Here is a 20,035-nt window from a genome sequence, read left to right on the forward strand (position 1 = left end):
CTACTTTTCTATCCGGCTACGTGCTTATGCCTTTCCATCCCTCAAAGAATACAGTTGGATTCCACTAAGAGGGTGACCACCAACCGCACAAGTAACATCTCAAATTCTAAGAGCTTCAGTCGCTTATTCAGAATAGTAGGTTTGACCACCAAGTATGTGGAAACTTTGGGGGGCTAGCACCCCTCTCTAGAAGGTGTTTTCCTCTGGGCATAAGGAAGGGAAGATAGTTCAGCAGAAACTAAATGCTCCTTCTTCACGGGGAAGAAGGAACAGGTAAATAGCTGACTCTTTCTGAGAATAATAACAGCCACCTTTAACATTCTCATTTTGCAGATAAGTGAGCTTAGGCAGACTGAGGAAGAAATTCAAGTAAACAGCGCATATCCCTCCAGTCCTAAATGGACTTCTGACTGAAAAGAAAAAGCCACAGTATACTGAATTTCCCCTCCTTGTCATCTTCTGTCCCTCCATAGCAAGATATGGCTGCATGCCAGGGACAATGCAAGACTGAGAGCAGGAAAGTCTATTTGCTGAAAAAACGTTGAAGGGATGGGAATGGAGAAATAATGACAGCCGTGCTTTAGGCCCTGAAAGCTTTTCATACCTTCCCGACTTTGGAGAGCAACCAATTAGCTCCTGGAAGTAAAACTCTCGACAACTTTATACATCTTCCTTCCTTATTCTTGAATTTTTGTTTGTTGGCTGATAATGAAACACATGGTTTTCTCTGGTGCTTACTTCCAACTGGAGTGTGTGAGAATTACATTCTATGGAAGTGATGAAGGCAGAACAAGTAAAAAGCGAACAAAGGAATCTCTGTCAACATTATGTGTAACAACACATCCTCACATTACTTTTAAAGCCACAAAACTTAAGCAGTGACATCAAGATAGAAATTTAAGGAATATGTAAGGTCAGGATGACAAAGGGTGATGGGAACATCCATTCTTTAATCTGTAATATAAAGACATCTCCTTAAGGTACTCTCTGCTCTCACTTTTATAAGTACTGTCTCTTTTCCCACTGTAATTTCTTTCTCCCAGTAGAAAGATCTGGAAGTGTCAAGTCCTAAGCCCTGCTGTTTCCTTTGCAGTATGTGTGAGGCCACAGAGTAACATTAGCAGGCTTTGTCTTGATCTCCCCTGAAAGCCTTTTCTACAAGGTTTCCCTATTCTCAGAGGAGCCCTAAAGTCACTCCTAAGTCTTCTGTCAAAAAGGGAAAGCACTCTCTGATGAACCACAGTTAAACACTGCTTACATTAAAATGATAAAACAGGCGTTAGGAGACATCTAGCTACAGATTTTGACTCTAGGAGGAAAAAAAAGTTAATTCTAATATCTGGCATTCATTAGGAACTTACTATGGGCTTTCCAGGTGGCTCAGTGCTAACAAATCTGCCTGCCAGTGATGGAGATGCAGGTTCAATCCCTGGGTCAGGAAGATGCCCTAGAGTAGGAAATGGCAAGTCGCTTTAGTGTGCTTGCCTGGAAAATTTCATGGACAGAGGAACATAATGGAATCACAGTCCATGGAATCACAAAGAATGAGACATGACTGAGCACACATGCATATGCTTAAAACTATTGTTATTCCATGTTAGGTAATCAAAGATGGTAGTCATGTGATTGTAGCTGACAGATGGGGATACCAGAAGCCAGGGCCAGCCAACTATGTGTGGTTCTAACTGTGCCCACGGCTTCTCCACTGGTCACCTTCTCCTTCTATTACTGGGTAACATGTCTGGAAGAGAGGGGTAGGTAATTCTTTAGTTCAGTTCAGTTCAGTCGCTCAGTTGTGTCCAAATCCTTGCGACCCCATGAATCACAGCACGCCAGGCCTCCCTGTCCATCACCAACTCCCGGAGTTCACTCAAACTCATGTCCATCGAGCCGGTGACACCATCCAGCCATTTCATTCTCTGTCGTCCCCTTCTCCTCCCGCCCCAATCCCTCCCAGCATCAGAGTCTTTTCCAGTGAGTCAACTCTTCACATGAGGTGGCCAAAGTATTGGAGCTTCAGCTTTAGCATCAGTCCTTCCAATGAACACCTAAAATTGAATGTACATTTCTGCAACAGTTCTTTAAAGTATTTATCCATTTGTAAGGGATTTATAACCTATTTAGTAATCTCTGATCATTCTTTCCTATAGATTAAGACAAATGTGAGGCCTTTTACACTTTCAGTAGATGCAAGCACTAAGCTGCAGGTCCAGTTTCAACTGCTATTTCTCTTCCTGGTCACAGGCCAATACTTATCCAAAGTTTATCTCAGAGGCTACTGATAAATAATCTTTATCAGTCTCTGCTTCTCAGCCACCAAGACCATAGGCAGTCTTCCTCTTTGGCCCCTAAATTCCATTCTCCCCTGCCCCAGACCCCACTCTTATCATTGGGCCAGAACCTTCACCCAGCACCTATTTCCTTTCAGGATCAGAGTTGCAATTGAACACTGTATAAACTTATTTTTAAAAATATTTTGGAGCTAGACTGAAAATCAGGCTGCTCTAAGTTCTAAAGAAAGTATTTAGCACAAACAATTCAGAAGTAAGTGTTTGAAATTCAGGCACTTCTTAATTTTCCTGTGTCAGGGAAAGAGGAATTGAGCTTTTCAATAGTTTACAAAAGTTGTTCAGGATAAAAAAACAAAACAAAACAGAATGTTCACCTAACTATCCCCAGTCCCACTTCCTCCCACCCCCATATCCCACCAGGGATTCAGTTATGATTTCTAGGGAATTTACTAGCAGCTGCATGTGTTCAAACAATGCAAACTTGATAATAAGCCATGTCCAGAAATCAAGCACAACTTGTATTAACCTTTTATGGCAACCTCATTTTTCCAAATGAAATCTAATTCTATGTTCCCATTTTTGTCTCAGCTTTGCCAGTCACCTGGACTCCTCACAGTACTCTGAGCTGGACTGTAACTTTGAAGCAGGCAGAAGGTAGAAGATTTTCATGTCAAAGAATCTCTTTGAGTGAAATGGATAAAGAAATGTAATTAACAAATACAAAAAATGTGGGGGCCAGAACCTCTCAGCGCAATGATCAACCTGTCATTCTTGGCAGAAAGAATTGAATAAGAAACTATTCTAGGTACAGTTTCTTGAATGAGCAGAAAATAGGTTCAATGGAGTTGCTAGCATCTATATAATTGAAATCCTTACCATTGGGACTTTTAGAAGCATTGAATGAAGAAATTCTCAGCCAAAGAGCAGGCTTTGCTGACCCATAAGGAATGTAAACCTAGAGGGGAAAAAAAAAACAAACATTGCTGCTATTCTTGCCAGACAATAACAGAAGCTAATGAGAAACAAGTTCTAAATTGCAGACACAATCAATATTAAGACACGGTCAATATTAAAGCAATGTTATATATTTCATGTGTTTAATGCCAGTGATAGTGGCTCAAAATACAATGGCAGTGGATCAAACTAATTATCTTTTTATAAAATTAAATCCTGGTTCTCAAAAAGTCAATATTCAAATGAATTCATACACCCTCAGTTCAGTTCAGTTCAGTCAGTCGCTCAGTCACATCCGACTCTTTGCGACCCCATGAATCACAGCACGCCAGGCCTCTCTGTCCATCACCAACTCCCGGAGTTCACTCAAACTCATGTCCATTGAGCTGGTGATGCCATCCAGCCATCTCATTCTCTGTTGTCCCCTTCTCCTCCCGCCCCCAATCCCTCCCAGCATCAGAGTCTTTTCCAGTGAGTCAACTCGTCACATGAGGTGGCCAAAGTATTGGAGTTTCAGTTTTAGCATCAGTCCTTCCAATGAACACCCAGGATTGATCTCCTCTAGAATGGACTGGTTGGATCTCCTTGCAGTCCAAGGGACTCTCAAGAGTCTTCTCCAGCACCACAGTTCAAAAGCATCAATTCTGAGGAGAAGGAACAAGATGGCAGAGGAATAGGACAGCGAGACCACTCTCTCCCCCACAAATTCATCAAAAGAACATTTGAACGTGGAGTAAAGTCCACAAAACAACTTCTGAATGCTGGCAGAGGACATCAGGCACCCAAAAAAGCAGTCTATTGTCTTCGAAAGGAGGTAGGAAAAAACATAAAAGATAAAAAGAGAGACAAAAGAAGTAAGGAGACGGAGCTCTGTCCCAGGAAGGAAGGCTTTAAAAAGAAAGAAGTTTCCAAACACCAGGAAACACTCTCACTGGCGAAGCTATGGAGAGCCTTGGAACCTCAGAGGGCCAAATAACCCTCTTTTTTTTTTTAAGATTTTTTTAAAACCCACAGATTACCCGCCAAACAGTAACTCCCAGCAGAGAAGCAGTGCAGAGGCCTGCATACGCCATTAGCAAGCGGGGGCTGGGCAGGGAGGAGCTGGCTGAACTTCTTAGAGAGAGGACTGGGCTTGAATGCCATGAGAACAATCTGAGAGAACTGGGGATAGCAAAGCAGACTGGGATAGCTTCCCCACAAAAAGGCGGAAAGCTCTAACCTAAGACTCCGCCAGCCCCGCTCACAGAACAAAGGACTGAGCAGAGTGAGCAGGCTGTGGTCGGCCCATCCCCCATTCCCCCGCCGAGACAGGCAGGGAGGGCAGCCAGAGCCGGAGGGGGCAACCGCGGCCCCAGAAAGGCATCTGATACAAACTGCAGGCAGGCTTGTTGCTAATCAAGACTTCTTAGGCTTGGGCCAGTCGGTATCTGCCTGAGAAGGTGCGCCGGTTGTACACCCAGAAAACTGAGTGGCAGGGACTGGGGAGGCAATAAGTTGCAGTGACTGCGCACACCAAACACCTGGTCACCTGAGCTGCTCGGACCGAGGAAGGCACAAAATGCAGGCCCAACCAAGTCTGCGCCTTTGTGGAGTACCTGAGAACCTGAACTTGAGCCGCTCAGACCTGGGAAGTGCATACAACCCGGCGCCGGCCTCGGACAGTTCCCGGCAGAGCAACCTAGAGCCTGTGCAGTGTAGACTGGGACAGCATAGGTGCTGTGAGCAGGGGCAAACCCAGTGTGGCCGAGACGCTGTGAGCACTCCCCACAGACGCCAGAGATATTCGTCTGCAGCGTTCCTCCCTTCCCAGAACAGGACTGAACAACTGAGCCTTTAAAAAGTATTCACCCGCACCCTAGTGTCAGGGCGGAAGTTAGACACTGAAGAGGCCAGCAAACAGAAGCTAAAACAGAGGGAACCACCTGGGAAATGACAGATAGAGTAGTCTAGAGGCTACTCCAAGAATAAGACCGAAAACCAGAGGCAAGAGGCTTAAGCCCGAATCCTGAGAACACCAGAGAACTCCTGACTCCAGGGAACATTAATCAATAGGAGCTCATCAAACGTCTCCATACCTACACTAAAACCAAGCATCACCCAAGGGTCAACAAGTTCCAGAGCAAGACATACCACACAAATTCTCCAGCAACACAGGAAAATAGCCCTGAGCTTCAATATACAGTCTGCTCAAAGTCACTCCAAACCCAATGACATCTCATAACTCATTACTGGACACTTCATTGCACTCCAGAGAGAAGAAATCCAGCTCCACCCACCAGAACACCGACACAAGCTTCCCTAACCAGGGAACCTTGACAAGTCACCCGTCCAACCCCACACACAGAGAGGAAACTACATAATAAAGAGAACTCCAAAAACTGCCAGAAGAGGGAAAGGCCACCCCAAGCAAAGCAATATAAGCAAGATGAAGAGGCAGAGAAATACCCAGCAAGTAAAAGAACAATATAAATGCCCACCAACACAAACAAAAGAGGAAGATATAGGGAATCTACCTGATAACGAATTTCGAATTTTGGTGGTGAAAATGATTCAAAATCTTGAAAGCAAAATGGAGTTACAGATAAATAACCTGGAGAAAAGGATTGAGAAGATGGAAGAAAGGTTTAATAAGGACTTAGAGGAAATAAAAAAGTGTCAATATACAATGAATAATGCAATAGATGAGATCAGAAACATTCTGGAGGGAACAAACAGTAGAATAACAGAGGCAGAAGACAGGATAAGCGAGCGAGAAGATAGAATTGTAGAAATAAATGAAACAGAGAGGAAAAAAGAAAAATGAATTAAAAGAATTGAGGACAATATTAGAGACCACTGGGACAATGTTAAATGCTCCAACATTCGAATTATAGGAGTCCCAGAAGAAGACACAAAGAAAGACCATGAGAGAATACTTGAGGAGATAATAGTTGAAAACTTCCCTAAAATGGGGAAAGAAATAATCACTCAAGTCCAAGAAACCCAGAGAGTCCCCAACAGGATAAACCCAAGGCGAAATACTCCAAGACACATATTAATCAAATTAACAAAGATCAAACACAAAGAACAAATATTAAAAGCAGCAAGGGAAAAGCAGCAAATAACACACAAGGGGATTCCCATAAGGATAACAGCTGATCTTTCAACAGAAACTCTTCAGGCCAGAAGGGAATGGCAAGACATACTTAAAGTGATGAAAGAAAATACCCTACAGCCCAGATTACTATACCCAGCAAGGATCTCATTCAACTATGAAGGAGAAATCAATAGCTTTACAGACAAGCAAAAGCTGAGAGAATTCAGCATCACCAAACCAGCTCTCCAACAAATGCTAAAGGACCTTCTCTAGACAAGAAACACAGAAAGTGTAAATAAACTCGAACCCAAAGCAATAAAGAAAATGGCTACGGGATCGTGCTGCTACTAATTACCTTAAACGTAAATGGGTTGAATGCCCCAACCAAAAGACAAAGGCTGGCTGAATGTATACAAAAACAAGACCCCCATATATGTTGTCTACAAGAGACCCACCTCAAAATGAGGGACACATACAGACGGAAAGTGAAGGGCTGGAAAAAGATATCCCATGCAAATAGAGACCAAAAGAAAGCAGGAGTAGCAATACTCATATCAGATAAAATAAACTTTAAAACAAAGGCTGTGAAAAGAGACAAAGAAGGAAACTACAAAGGATCAATCCAAGAAGAAGATATAACAATTATAAATATTTATGCACCCAACATAGGAGCACCGCAATATGTAAGACAATTACTAACAAGTATGAAAGGGGAAATTAACAACAATGCAATAATAGTAGGAGATTTTAATACTCCACTTACATTTAGTTGATAGATCAACTAAACAGAAAATTAACAAGGAAACACAAAGTTTAAATGATACAATAGACCAGTTAGACCTAATGGATATCTATAGGACATTTCACCCCAAAATAATGAATTTCACATTTTTCTCAAGCGCACACAGAACCTTTTCCAGGATAGATCACATCCAGGGCCATAAATCTAGCCTTGGTAAATTCAAAAAAATTGAAATCATTCCAAGCATCTTTTCTGACCACAATGTAGTAAGATTAGATCTCAATTATGGGAGAAAAACTATTAAAAATGCCAACATATGGAGACTGAACAACACACTGCTGAATAATGAACAAATCATAGAAGAAATCGAAAGAGAAATCAAAATATGCATAGAAATGAATGAAAATGAAAACACAACAACCCAAAATCTCTGGGACACCGTAGAAGCAGTGCTAAGGGGGAAGTTCATAGCAATACAGGCACACCTCAAGAAACAAGAAAAAAGTCAACTAAATAACCTAACTCTACATCTAAAGCAACTAGAAAAGGAAGAAATGAAGAACCCCAGGGTCAGTAGAAGGAAAGAAATCGTAAAAATTAGGGCAGAGATAAATGCAAAAGAAACAAAAGAGACCATAGCAAAAATCCAAAAGCCAAAAGCTGGTTCTTTGAGAAGGTAAATAAAATTGACAAACTACTAGCCAGACTCATCAAGAAACAAAGGGAGAAGAACCAAATCAATAAAATTAGAAATGAAAATGGAGAGATCACAACCAACAACACAGAAATACAAAGGATTATTAGAGAATACTATCAGCAATTATATGGCAATAAAATGAATAACCTGGGAGAAATGGACAAATTCCTAGAAAAGTACAACTTTCCAAAACTGAACCAGGAAGAAATAGAAAATCTGAACAGACCCATCACAAGCACAGAACTAGAGGCTGTAATCAGAAATCTTCCAGCAAACAAAAGCCCAGGTCTGGATGACTTCACAGCTGTATTCTACCAAAAATTTAGAAAAGAGCTAACACCTATTCTACTCAAACTCTTCCAGAAAATTGCTGAGGAAGGAAAACTTCCAAACTCATTCTATGAGGCCACCATCACCCTAATCCCAAAACCTGGTAAAGACCCCACAAAAAAAGAAAACTACAGACCAATATCACTGATGAACATAGATTCAAAAATCCTTAACCAAATTCTAGCAATCAAAATCCAACAACACATTAAGAAGATCATACATCATGACCAAGTGGGCTTTATCCCAGGAATGCAAGGATTCTTCAATATCCGCAAATCAATCAACGTAATACACCACATTAACAAACTGAAAAATAAAAATCATATGATTATCTCAATAGATGCAGAGAAAGCCTTCGACAAAATTCAACATCCATTTATGAGAAAAACCCTCCAGAAAGTGGGAATAGAAGGGACATATCTCAACATAATAAAAGCTATATATGACAAACCCACAGCAAACATTATCCTCAATGGTGAAAAACTGAAAGCATTTCCCCTAAAGTCAGGAACAAGACAAGGGTGCCCACTCTCACCACTACTATTCAACATAGTTCTGGAAGTTTTGGCTACAGCAATCAGAGCAGAAAAAGACATAAAAGGAATACAAATTGGAAAAGAAGAAGTAAAACTTTCACTGTTCGCTGATGATATGATCCTCTACACAGAAAACCCTAAAGACTCTACCAGAAAACTACTAGAGCTAATCAATGATTACAGTAAAGTGGCAGGATATAAAATCAACACACAGAAATCCCTTGCATTCCTATACACTAATAATGAGAAAATAGAAAGAGAAATTAAGGAAACTATTCCATTCACTGTTGCAGCAAAGAGGCGCGGCCATGAGGAGCTACCCCACGCCTGAGGCCATGGCCGGGGGCTGAGAGGAGCTACCCCACGTCCAATAGGCGGTGGCTGAACGGGTGCAGGAGGGCTGAGAGGAGCTACTCCACGTTCAAGGTCAGGAGGGGCGGCCTTGAGGAGATACGCCTAGTCCAAGGTAAGGTAGAGCGGCTGCGCTTTCTTGGAGCATCTGTGAAGAGATATCCCACGCCCAAGGTAAGAGAAACCCAAATAAGACGGTAGGTATTGCGAGGGGCATCAGAGGGCAGACACACTGAAATCATAATCACAGGAAACTAGTCGATCTGATCACATGGCCCCCAGCCGAATGTGGTCCACTGGAGAAGGAAATGGCAAACCACTTCAGTATACTTGCCTTGAGAACCCCATGAACAGTATCAAAGGGCAAAATGATAGGATACTGAATGAGGAATTCCCCAGGTTGGTAGGTGCCCAGTATGCTACTGGAGATCAGTGGAGAAATAACTCCAGAAAGAATGAAGGGATGGAGGCAAAGCAAAAACAATACGCAATTGTGGATGTGACTGGTGACAGAAGCAAGGTCCGGTGCTGTAAAGAGCAATATTGCATAGGAACCTGGAATGTTAGGTCCATGAATCAAGGCAAATTGGAAGTGGTCAAACAGGAGATGGCAAGAGTGAACATAGACATTCTAGGAATCAGTGAATTAAAATGGACTGGAATGGGTGAATTTAACTCAGATGACCATTATATCTACTACTGTGGGCAGGAATCCCTTAGAAGAAATGGAGTAGCCATCATGGTCAACAAAAGAGTCCGAAATGCAGTACTTGGATGCAATTGTAAAAACGACAGAATGATTTCTGTTCATTTCCAAGGCAAACCATTCAATATTACAGTAATCCAGGCCTATGCCCCAACCAGTAACGCTGAAGAAGTTGAAGCAGAACGGTGCTATAAAGACCTACAAGACCTTTTAGAACTAACACCCAAAAAAGATGTCCTTTTCATTATAGGGGACTGGAATGCAAAAGTAGGAAGTCAAGAAACACCTGGAGTAACAGGCAAATTTGGCCTTGGAGCACGGAATGAAGCAGTTCAGTTCAGTTCAGTCGCTCAGTCTTGTCCGACTCTCTGCAACCCCATGAATCACAGCACGCCAGGCCTCCCTGTCCATCACCAACTCCTGGAGTTCACTCAAACTCAGGTCCAAGGAGTCAGTGATGCCATTCAGCCATCTCATTCTCGGTCATCCCCTTCTCCTCCTGCCCCAACCTCTCCCAGCATCAGAGTCTTTTCCAGTGAGTCAACTCGTCGCATGAGGTGGCCAAAGTATTGCAGTTTCAGCTTTAGCATCAGTCCTTCCAATGAACACCCAGGATTGATCTCCTTTAGAATGGACTGGTTGGATCTCCTTGCAGTCCAAGGGACTCTCAAGAGTCTTCTCCAACACCACAGTTCAAAAGCATCAATTCTTCGGTGATCAGCTTTCTTCACAGTCCAACTCTCACATCCATACATGACCACGGGAAAAACCATAGCCTTGACTAGATGGACCTTTGTTGGCAATGTAATGAATGAAGCAGGGCAAAGGCTAATAGAGTTTTGTTAAGAGAACGCACTGGTCATAGCAAACACCCTTTTCCAACAACACAAGAGAAGGCTCTACACATGGACATCACCAGATGGTCAACACCGAAATCAGATTGATTATATTCTTTGCAGCCAAAGATGGAGAAGCTGTATACAGTTAGCAAAAACAAGACCTGGAGCTGACTGTGGCTCAGATCATGAACTCCTTATTGCCAAATTCAGACTTAAATTGAAGAAAGTAGGAAAACCACTAGACCATTCAGATATGACCTAAATCAAATCACTTATGATTATACAGTGGAAGTGAGAAATAGATTTAAGGGACTAGATCTGATAGATAGAGTGCCAACAAAGGTCCGTCTAGTCAAGGCTATGGTTTTTCCCGTGGCCATGTATGGACGTGAGAGTTGGACTGTGAAGAAAGCTGATCACCGAAGAATTGATGCTTTTAAACTGTGGTGTTGGAGAAGACTCTTGAGAGTCCCTTGGACTGCAAGGAGATCCAACCAGTCCATTCTAAAGGAGATCAATCCTGGATGTTCATTGGAAGGACTGATGCTAAAGCTGAAACTCCAATACTTTGGCCACCTCATGCAACAAGTTGACTCACTGGAAAAGACTCTGATGTTGGGAAAGGTTGGGGGCGGGAGGAGAAGGGGACAACGGAGAATGAGATGGCTGGATGGCATCACCGACTCTGTGGATATGAGTTTGAGTGAACTCTGGGAGTTAGTGATGGACAGGGAGGCCTGGTGTGCTGTGATTCATGGGGTCGTGGAGAGTCGGACAGGACTGAGCTACTGAACTGAACTGAACTGAAGGAAACAATAGACTTGTACATAGAAAACTATAAAACGCTAGTGAAAGTAGTCAAAGAGGACACTAATAGATGGAGAAATATACTGTGTTCGTGGATTGGAAGAATAAATATTGTAAAAATGAGTATACTACCCAAAGTAATTTATACATTCAATGCAAGCCCTATCAAGCTACCAACGATATTTTTCACAGAACTAGAACAAATAATCTCACAATTTGTATGGAAATACAAAAAACCTCGAATAGCCAAAGCAATCTTGAGGAAGAAGAATGGAACTGGGGGAATTAACCTGCCGGACTTCAGGCCCTACTACAAAGCCACAGTCATCAAGACAGTATGGTACTGGCATAAAGACAGAAATATAGATCAATGGAACAAAATAGAAAGCCCAGAGACAAATCCATGCACCTATGGACACCTTATCTTTGACAAAGGAGGCAAGAATATAAAATGGAGAAAAGACAGTCTCTTTAACAAGTGGTGCTGGGAAAACTGGTCAGCCACTTGTGAAAGAATGCAACTAGAATACTTCCTAACACCATACACCAAAATAAACTCAAAATGGATTAGAGAGCTAAATGTAAGACCAGATTCTATAAAACTCCTAGAGGAGAACGTAGGCAAAACACTCTCCGACATAAATCACAGCAGGATCCTCCAAGACCCACCTCTTGCTGCTGCTGCTGCTGCTAAGTCGCTTCAGTCGTGTCCGACCCTGTGCGACCCCATAGACGGCAGCCCACCAAGCTCCCCTGTCCCTGGGATTCAACTAAAAGCAAAAATAAACAAATGGGACCTAATTAAAATCAAAAGCTTCTGCACAGCAAAGGAAACTATAAGCAAGGTGAAAAGACAGCCTTCAGAATGGGAGAAAATAATAGCAAATGAAGCAACTGATAAAGGATTAATCTCCAAAATATACAAGCAGCTCCTGCAGCTCAATTCCAGAAAAATAAGTGACCCAATCAGAAAATGGGCCAAAGAACTAAACAGACATTTCTCCAAAGAAGACATACAGATGGCTAACAAACACATGAAAAAATGCTCAACATCCCTCATAATCAGAGAAATGCAAATCAAAACCACAATGAGATACCATTTCACACCAGTCAGAATGGCTGCTATCCAAAAGTCTACATGCAATAAATGCTGGAGAGGGTGTGGAGAGAAGGGAACCCTCTTACACTGTTGGTGGGAATGCAAACTAGTACAGCCACTATGGAGAACAGTGTGGAGATTCCTCAAAAAACTGGAAATAGAACTGCCATATGATCCAGCAATCACACTCCTGGGTATACACACCAAGGAAACCACAATTGAAAGAGACACATGTACTCCAATGTTCATCGCAGCACTGTTTATAAAAGCCAGGACATGGAAGCAACCTAGACGTCCATCTGCAGACGAATGGATAAGAAAGCTTTGGTACATATACACAATGGAGTATTACTCAGCAATTAAAAAGAATACATTTGAATCAGTTCTAATGAGGTGGATGAAACTGGAACCTATTATACAGAGTGAAGTAAGCCAGAAAGAAAAACACCAATACAGTATACTAACGCATATATATGGAATTTAGAAAGATGCAAATGATAACCCTGTATACGAGACAGCAAAAGAGACACAGATGTATAGAACAGTCTTTGGGACTCTGTGGGAGAGGGTGAGGGTGGGATGACTTGGGAGAATGGCATTGAAACATGTATGTTGTCATATGTGAAACGAATCACCAGTTCAGGGTCGACGCATGTTACAGGATGCTCGGGGCTGGTGTGCAGGGATGACCCAGAGGAGGATAAAGGGAGGAGGGAGGTGGAAGGGGGGTTCAGGAGGGGGAACTCATGTACGCTAGGGGCGGATTCATGTCAATGTATGGCAAAACAAACCAATATAATATTGTAAAATAATTGGCCTCCAATAAAAAATAAATAATAAAAAAACCCAAAAACATCAATTCTTCGGTGATCAGCTTTCTTCACAGTCCAACTCTCACCCTACAGATAGATATTTTGACTGGAGTTTCTAACACTTCAGAAAACAGGATCACAATTTGGGTACCACTCCTAAAATTCCCAGCATTATGCTGACTTTTTATGATTTTTTTTCTTTAAAATATTTTCTTATTAAAAACTGAACTAACGAGTTCCACAATCAACTCCCTAATTTACAGAGAATTCTCTTTTAATTAGGCTGTTCATTTATTAATTTTTTCATAATCACAGAGAGGAGTAGCTCTAGTTGAAGTAAAGATGTTACACTGTCTTTACATTGGAAGCAAAATGGACTAGATTGGGTGAATTTAACTCAGATGACCATTAGCTCTACTACTGTGGACAAGAATCCTTTAGAAAAAATGGAGTAGCCATCATAGCCAACGAGAGTCCAAAATGCAGTACTTGGATGCAGTCTCAAAAACAACAGAATGATCTCTGTTCATTTCCAAGGCAAACCATTCAATATCACAGTAATACAAGTCTATACCCCTACCAGTAATGCTGAAGAAGCTGAAGTTGAACGGTTCTATGAAGGCTTACAAGACCTTCTACAACTAACACTCAAAAAAGATGTCCTTTTCATTATAGGGGACTGGAATGCAAAAGTAGGAAGTCAAGAAACACCTGGAGTAACAGGCAAATTTGGCCTTGGAGTACAAAACAAAGCAAGTCAAAGGCTAACAGTTTTGGCAAGAGAATGCACTGGTCAAAGCAAACACGCTCTTCCGACAACACAAGAGAAGACTCTACACGTGGACATCACCAGATGGTCAATACCAAAATCAGACTGACTATATTCTTTGCAGCCAAAGATGGAGAAGCTCTACACAGTCAGCAAAAATAAGACCGGGAGCTGACTGGGGCTCAGATCATCAACTCCTTATTGCCAAAATCAGACCTAAATTGAAGAAAGTAGGGAAAACCACTGGACCATTCAGGAATGACCTAAATCAAATCCCTTATGATTATACAGTGGAAGTGACAAATAGATTCAAGGGATTAGATCCGATAGAGTGCCTGAAGAACTATGGACAGAAGGTCGTGACATTGTACAGGAGGCAGTGATCAAGACCATCCCCAAGAAAAAGAAATGCGAAAAGGCAAACTGTTTGACTGAGGAGGCCTTACAAGTAGCTGAGAAAAGACAAGAAGCAAAAGGCAAAGAAGAAAAGGAAGATATACCCATCTGAATGCAGAGTTTCGAAGAATAGCAAAGAGAGATAAGAAAGCTTTCCTCAGCGATCAATGCAAAGAAATAGAGGAAAACAATAGAATGAGAACGGCTAGAGATCTCTTCAAGGAAATTAGAGATACCAAGGGAACATTTCATGCAAAGATGGGAACAATAAAGGACAGAAATGGTACGGACCTAACAGAAGCAGAAGATATTAAGAAGAGGTGGCAAGAATACAAGAAGAACTACACAAAAAAGATCTTCATGACCCAGATAACCATGATGGTATGATCACTCACCTACAGCCAGACATCCTGGAATGTGAAGTCAAGTGGGCCTTAGAAAGCATCACTATGAACAAAGCTAGTGGAGGTAATGGAATTCCACTTGAGCTATTTCAAATCCTAAAAGATGATGCTGTGAAAGTGCTGCACTCAATATGCCAGCAAATTTGGAAAACTCAGCAGTGGCCACAGGACTGGAAAAGGTCAGTTTTCATTCCAATCCCAGAGAAAGGCAATGCTCTGTTCAAACTATTGCACAATTGCACTCATCGCACATGCTAGCAAAGTAATGCTCAAAATTCTCCAAGCCAGGCTTCAACAGTACGTGAACCATGAACTTCCAGATGTTCAAGCTGGATTTAGAAAAGGCAGAGGAGCCAGAGATTAAATTGCCAACATCTGTTGGATCACAGAAAAAGCAAGATAGTTCCAGAAAAAAACATCTATTTCTGCCTTATTGACTATGCCAAAGCCTTTGACTGTGTGGATCATCACAAAACTGTGGAAAATTCTTAAATAGATGGGAATACCTGACTACCTGACCTGCCTCTTAAGAATATCTGTATGCAGGTCAAGAAGCAATAGTTAGAACTCGACACAGAACAAGACTGGTTTCAAATCGGGAAAGGATTTATATTAAGGCTATATATTGTCACCCTGCTTATTTAACTTATATGCAGAGTATATCATGCAAAATATTGGGCTGGATGAAGCACAAGCTGGAATTAAGATTGCCAGGAGAAATATCAATAACCTCAGATATGCAGATGATACCACCTTTACAGCAGAAAGCAAAGAAGAACTAAAAAGCCTCTTGATGAAAGTGAAAGAGGAGAGTCAAAAAGTTGGCTTAAAACTCAATATTCAGAAAACTGAGATCATGGCATCTAGTCCCATCACTTCATGGCAAATAGATGGGGAACAGTGGAAACAGTGGCAGACTTTATTTTTGGGGGCTCCAAAATCTCTGCAGATGGTGACTGCAGCCATGAAATTAAGACACTTACTCCTTGGAAGAAAAGCTATGACCAACCTAGACAGCATATTAAAAAGCAGAGACATTACTTTACCAACAAAGTTTTGTCCAGTCAAAGTTATGGTTTTTCCAGTAGTCATGTATGGATGTGAGAGTTGGACTAGAAAGAAAGCTGAGCACGAAAGAATTGATGCTTTTGAACTGGGGTGATGGAGAAGACTCTTGAGAGTCCCTTGGACTGCAAAGAGACCCAACCAGTCCATCCTAAAGGAAATCAGTCCTGAATATACACTGGAAGGACTGATGCTGAAGCTGAAACTCCAATACTTTGGCCACCTGATGCAAAGAACTGACTCACTGGAAAAGACCCTGATGCTGGGAAAGATTGAAGGCCAGAGGAGAAGGGGACAAAAGAGGATGAGATGGTTGGATGGCATCACCAACTTGAGGACATGAGTTTGAGCAACCTCCAGGAGTTGGCGATGGACAGGGAAGCGTGGCATGCTGCAGTCCATAGGGTCACAATTGGTCAAACATGACTGAGCGACTGAACTGAACTGAACTGAAAGACACGGGTGGATCAGATGCAGTTTACAATTCAGCATCCTGAAGCAAACTTCTGGATTTGTAGACTGTGTATAAATATCCCACTCTCTGTCCCCAGAATTCTGCAGGCAAGAATACTGGAGTTGGTTGCCATTCCCTTCTCGGGAACTTCCTGACCCAGGGATCCCACCCTGGTCTCTCACTTTGCAGGCAGATTCTTTACCATTTGTGCCACCAGGGAAGCCCAAATATCATGCACTTTCTTCCAAAACTTTACTCTACATTGGAAATATAGCCCAGAACACTCACTACAAGAACTGTTCCTGACACTTCCGGTTCTACATCAAGGAGTGACTCTGGAATATCTTTGGGTTCTAATTTACTGATGGAAAATCAGTGAAAATTTGGAAATGAAAAACCATATCATTTGGTGACAGGAGAACAGAAAAGAAGGACTGAAGCCTGAGACTGGCTCTTGCCTGGATTTTGTCTAAATCACTTAGTTTCTTTATCCCTGGATAAAATGAGGATGGTAATCATGCTTGTCACCAGAAAACGTGAGTGTTGCTCTTTGAAGCTCTCAGTGAAGCCCACACTTTGCAACTTTAATGTCCTAAAACTGAGAAGATCTTGAGTGAGTGTGTTACTCAGTGAATCATGTCCAACTCTTTCGATCCCATGGACTGTAGGCCACCAGGCTCCTCTGTCCATGGGATTCTCCAGGTAAGAATACTGGAATGGGCTGCCATTTCCTTCTCCAGGGCATCTTCCTGACCCCAGAATCAAACCAGGGTCTCCTGCACTGAAGACAGATTCTTTACCATTTAAGCCACTGGGGAACTCAAAGTCAATTAGGGGTGGCTGGGAGGGATGGAGGCTCAAGGGGGTGGTGATATTCTTTTCGAGTCCATGGACTGTAGCTCGCCAGGCTCCTCTGTCCATGAAATTTTCCACAGGAGTGGGTTGCCATGCCCTTCTCCAGAGGATCTTTCTGCCCCAAGAATTGAGCCCAGGTCTCTTGCATTGCAGGTGGATTCTTTACCATCTGAGCTACCAGGGAAGCCCTTGAGATGCTTTTAGAACAACATTTTGCATACCAATTTGTGTAGCTGCAAAACTGGGGTAAAGATGCAAAATAGATTTCTTCTCTGTAAAAATGAAAGATTTGCTAACTCAGAACTTAGGCACAACCTTCATCAGATGTGAACAATAAACAGAAACCTCTTTCCTTGTAAGAGCTTACTCGTCTTTCTCAGTTATAGAAGCAGCATCCAACACTCAGATCTGTAGTCTCATTCAAGTTCCATTCTGTGAGCAAGGCAATTTTTTAAAATTAGTAAAAGGAGCATAAATCTTGTTTTTATATTCAATTTACAAGACCATTGTGAGACTTCAGTGAGGTAATGTACATGACTTGTCAAACATTCATATGTTCTGGAACACTGAGTTTCACCTGATGGTACCTAGATCAGGAGACCAAGTCTGGTCCTTGGTCCAGGAGACCAAGTCTTCTCCAAGTCACTTTTCCAGGACCCAGGTTGAGTCCAAGGTTTGTTTCTTCCCATGTATCCTTTCCTCTCTGTGCACTATGGAACAGGCCATCTAACATTTCTTACTCCATCACTTTGCTCTCTACACCCACACCTCCCCTCCTAATCCACCTTCTTCCCAGGCCAGATTTCAGTTCAGTTCAGGTCAGTCATTCAGTCATGTCCGACTCTTTGCAACCCCATGAATCGCAGTACGCCAGGCCTCCCTGTCCATCACCAACTCCAGGAGTTCACTCAAACTCATGTCCGTCGAGTCGGTGATGCCATCCAGCCATCTCATCCTCTGTTGTTCCCTTCTCCTCCTGCCCCCAATCCCTCCCAGCATCAGAGTCTTTTCCAGTGAGTCAACTCATCGCATGAGGTGGCCAAAGTATTGGAGTTTCAGCTTTGGCATTAGTCCTTCCAATGAACACCCAGGACTGATCTTTAGAATGGACTGGTTGGATTTAAGCCTCCTTTAATGATATGTGTAGGCTTCCCAGGTGGTGCAGTTGATAAAGATCCCATCTGCCAATGCAGGAAGCACATGAGATGTTGGTCCGATCCCTGGGTCAGGAAGATCCCCTGGAGTAGGAAATGGCAACCCACTCCAGTATTCTTGCCTGGAAAATTCTATGTCCATGGAGTTGCAAATCGTCAGACACACATACACTCGCACACACACACAAATGATATGTGTAAGGAATACGACATGTGTATTGTGTATGTAATGTGATTTATATATTTTTCCTAAGTAAAGTAATGCATAATAATTACAGAAAATGTGGACTAATCAGATTAAGCTCAGTGGGAGTTTGGCTTGAAGATGAACTTGGACTTGGGAGTCAGACTTGGACTTGGATGTCCTGAGTTCAACACTAGGCTGGTGCTTCCCACTTCAAAGGTCTATTCCCAACTCCTAATTGCTGGTCTAATAATCCGAAGTTTGGTTCAAACACTATGCAATATTGCTCTTTACAACATCGGACCTTGCTTCTATCATCAGTCACCGCCACAACTGAGTATTATTTTTGCTTTGGCTCCATCCCTTCATTCTTTCTGAATTTATTTCTCCACTGATCTCCAGTAGCATACTGGGCACCTACCGACCTAGGGAGTTCCTCATTCAGTATCCTATCATTTTGCCTTTTGATACTGTTCATGGGGTTCTCAAGGCAAGTACACTGAAGTGGTTTGCCATTCTCTTCTCCAGTGGACCACATTCTTTCAGACCTCTCCACCATGACCCGCCTGTCTTGGGTGGCCCCACACGGCATGGCTTAGTTTCATTGAGTTAGACAAGAATGTGGTCCCTGTGATCAGATCGACTAGTTTTCTGTGATTATGATTTCAGTGTGTCTGCCCTCTGATGCCCTCTCGCAATACCTACTGTCTTATTTGGGTTTCTCTTACCTTGGTCGGGGGGTATCTCCTCACGGCCACTCCTCCTGACCTTGAACGTGGAGTAGCTCCTCTCGGGCCTCCGCCACCGCCACTTGGATGTGGGGTTGCTCCTCTTGGCCTACCTCTATCGGACTCATCAGAGTGCTCCTTAGGAATGAAATTCCAGGGTCCCACCTTTGCCCAGGGCTGAGCCATAACCACTGAAGATAAGGCCTGGAGATATTTTCAGATAGCTACAAAAGTGATTCTCATGCAGAAGGAAAACTCTGCTCTAGATTCTAGACCACACTTGAGTAGCAAAGATGGGGTGGTCCAGACCTGCAGCACTGACATCAACAGTGCTTGTTAGAAATGAAGAACCTTCCCACAGTGCCCAAACTCACTGAAGAAGAACCTGCATTCGAAGAAAATCTCCAGAAGATTCTATCACGCATTAAAGGTTTAAGAAGCTCTACTGTACCTCGATCTCACCTGGGAAGCTTTACAGCCTAATAATAGCTGGGCCCCATCCAGAGATTCTCATGTACGTTCTATTCTGGATTCTGGGGTGCGCCGGGGCAAAAGGGCTCCTATTAGCTCATTAAGTTATTTTAATGTACAGCCTATGTACATTGTCCCCTAAATCCCAGCTCTTTAAGGTTAAACCATAACATGAGTTAAACTGACTTTTGCAGGTTTTCCCAGAGCCCTAAAGGATCACTTAGAGTAAACAGTAGGTTTTAAGGGACAATGGACTCCGGAGAGAAACAAGTTCAACCACAACAGCTTTAGGTTCACAGAACCCCAGGCGGCAGA

The 20,035-nt window shown here is 42.5% G+C and overlaps 1 long non-coding RNA gene across 1 annotated transcript; it reads right to left on the minus strand.

Annotated features, from left to right (window-relative positions):
• Window positions 1-1,359: 1,359 nt before the first annotated feature.
• LOC148775246 (uncharacterized) lies at window positions 1,360-19,963 on the minus strand. Its single transcript, XR_016039306.1, has 3 exons — window positions 19,250-19,963; window positions 3,168-3,246; window positions 1,360-1,447 (listed from the first exon to the last, which is right to left on the minus strand). It is a non-coding gene; the product is annotated as an uncharacterized LOC148775246 (long non-coding RNA).
• Between the last annotated feature and the right edge of the window lie 72 nt (window positions 19,964-20,035).

This window comes from Moschus berezovskii, chromosome 16 (genome assembly GCF_049115385.1).
Source record: "Moschus berezovskii isolate FMDL1 chromosome 16, NW_MosBer_1.0, whole genome shotgun sequence".
Lineage (NCBI taxonomy): Eukaryota > Metazoa > Chordata > Mammalia > Artiodactyla > Moschidae > Moschus > Moschus berezovskii.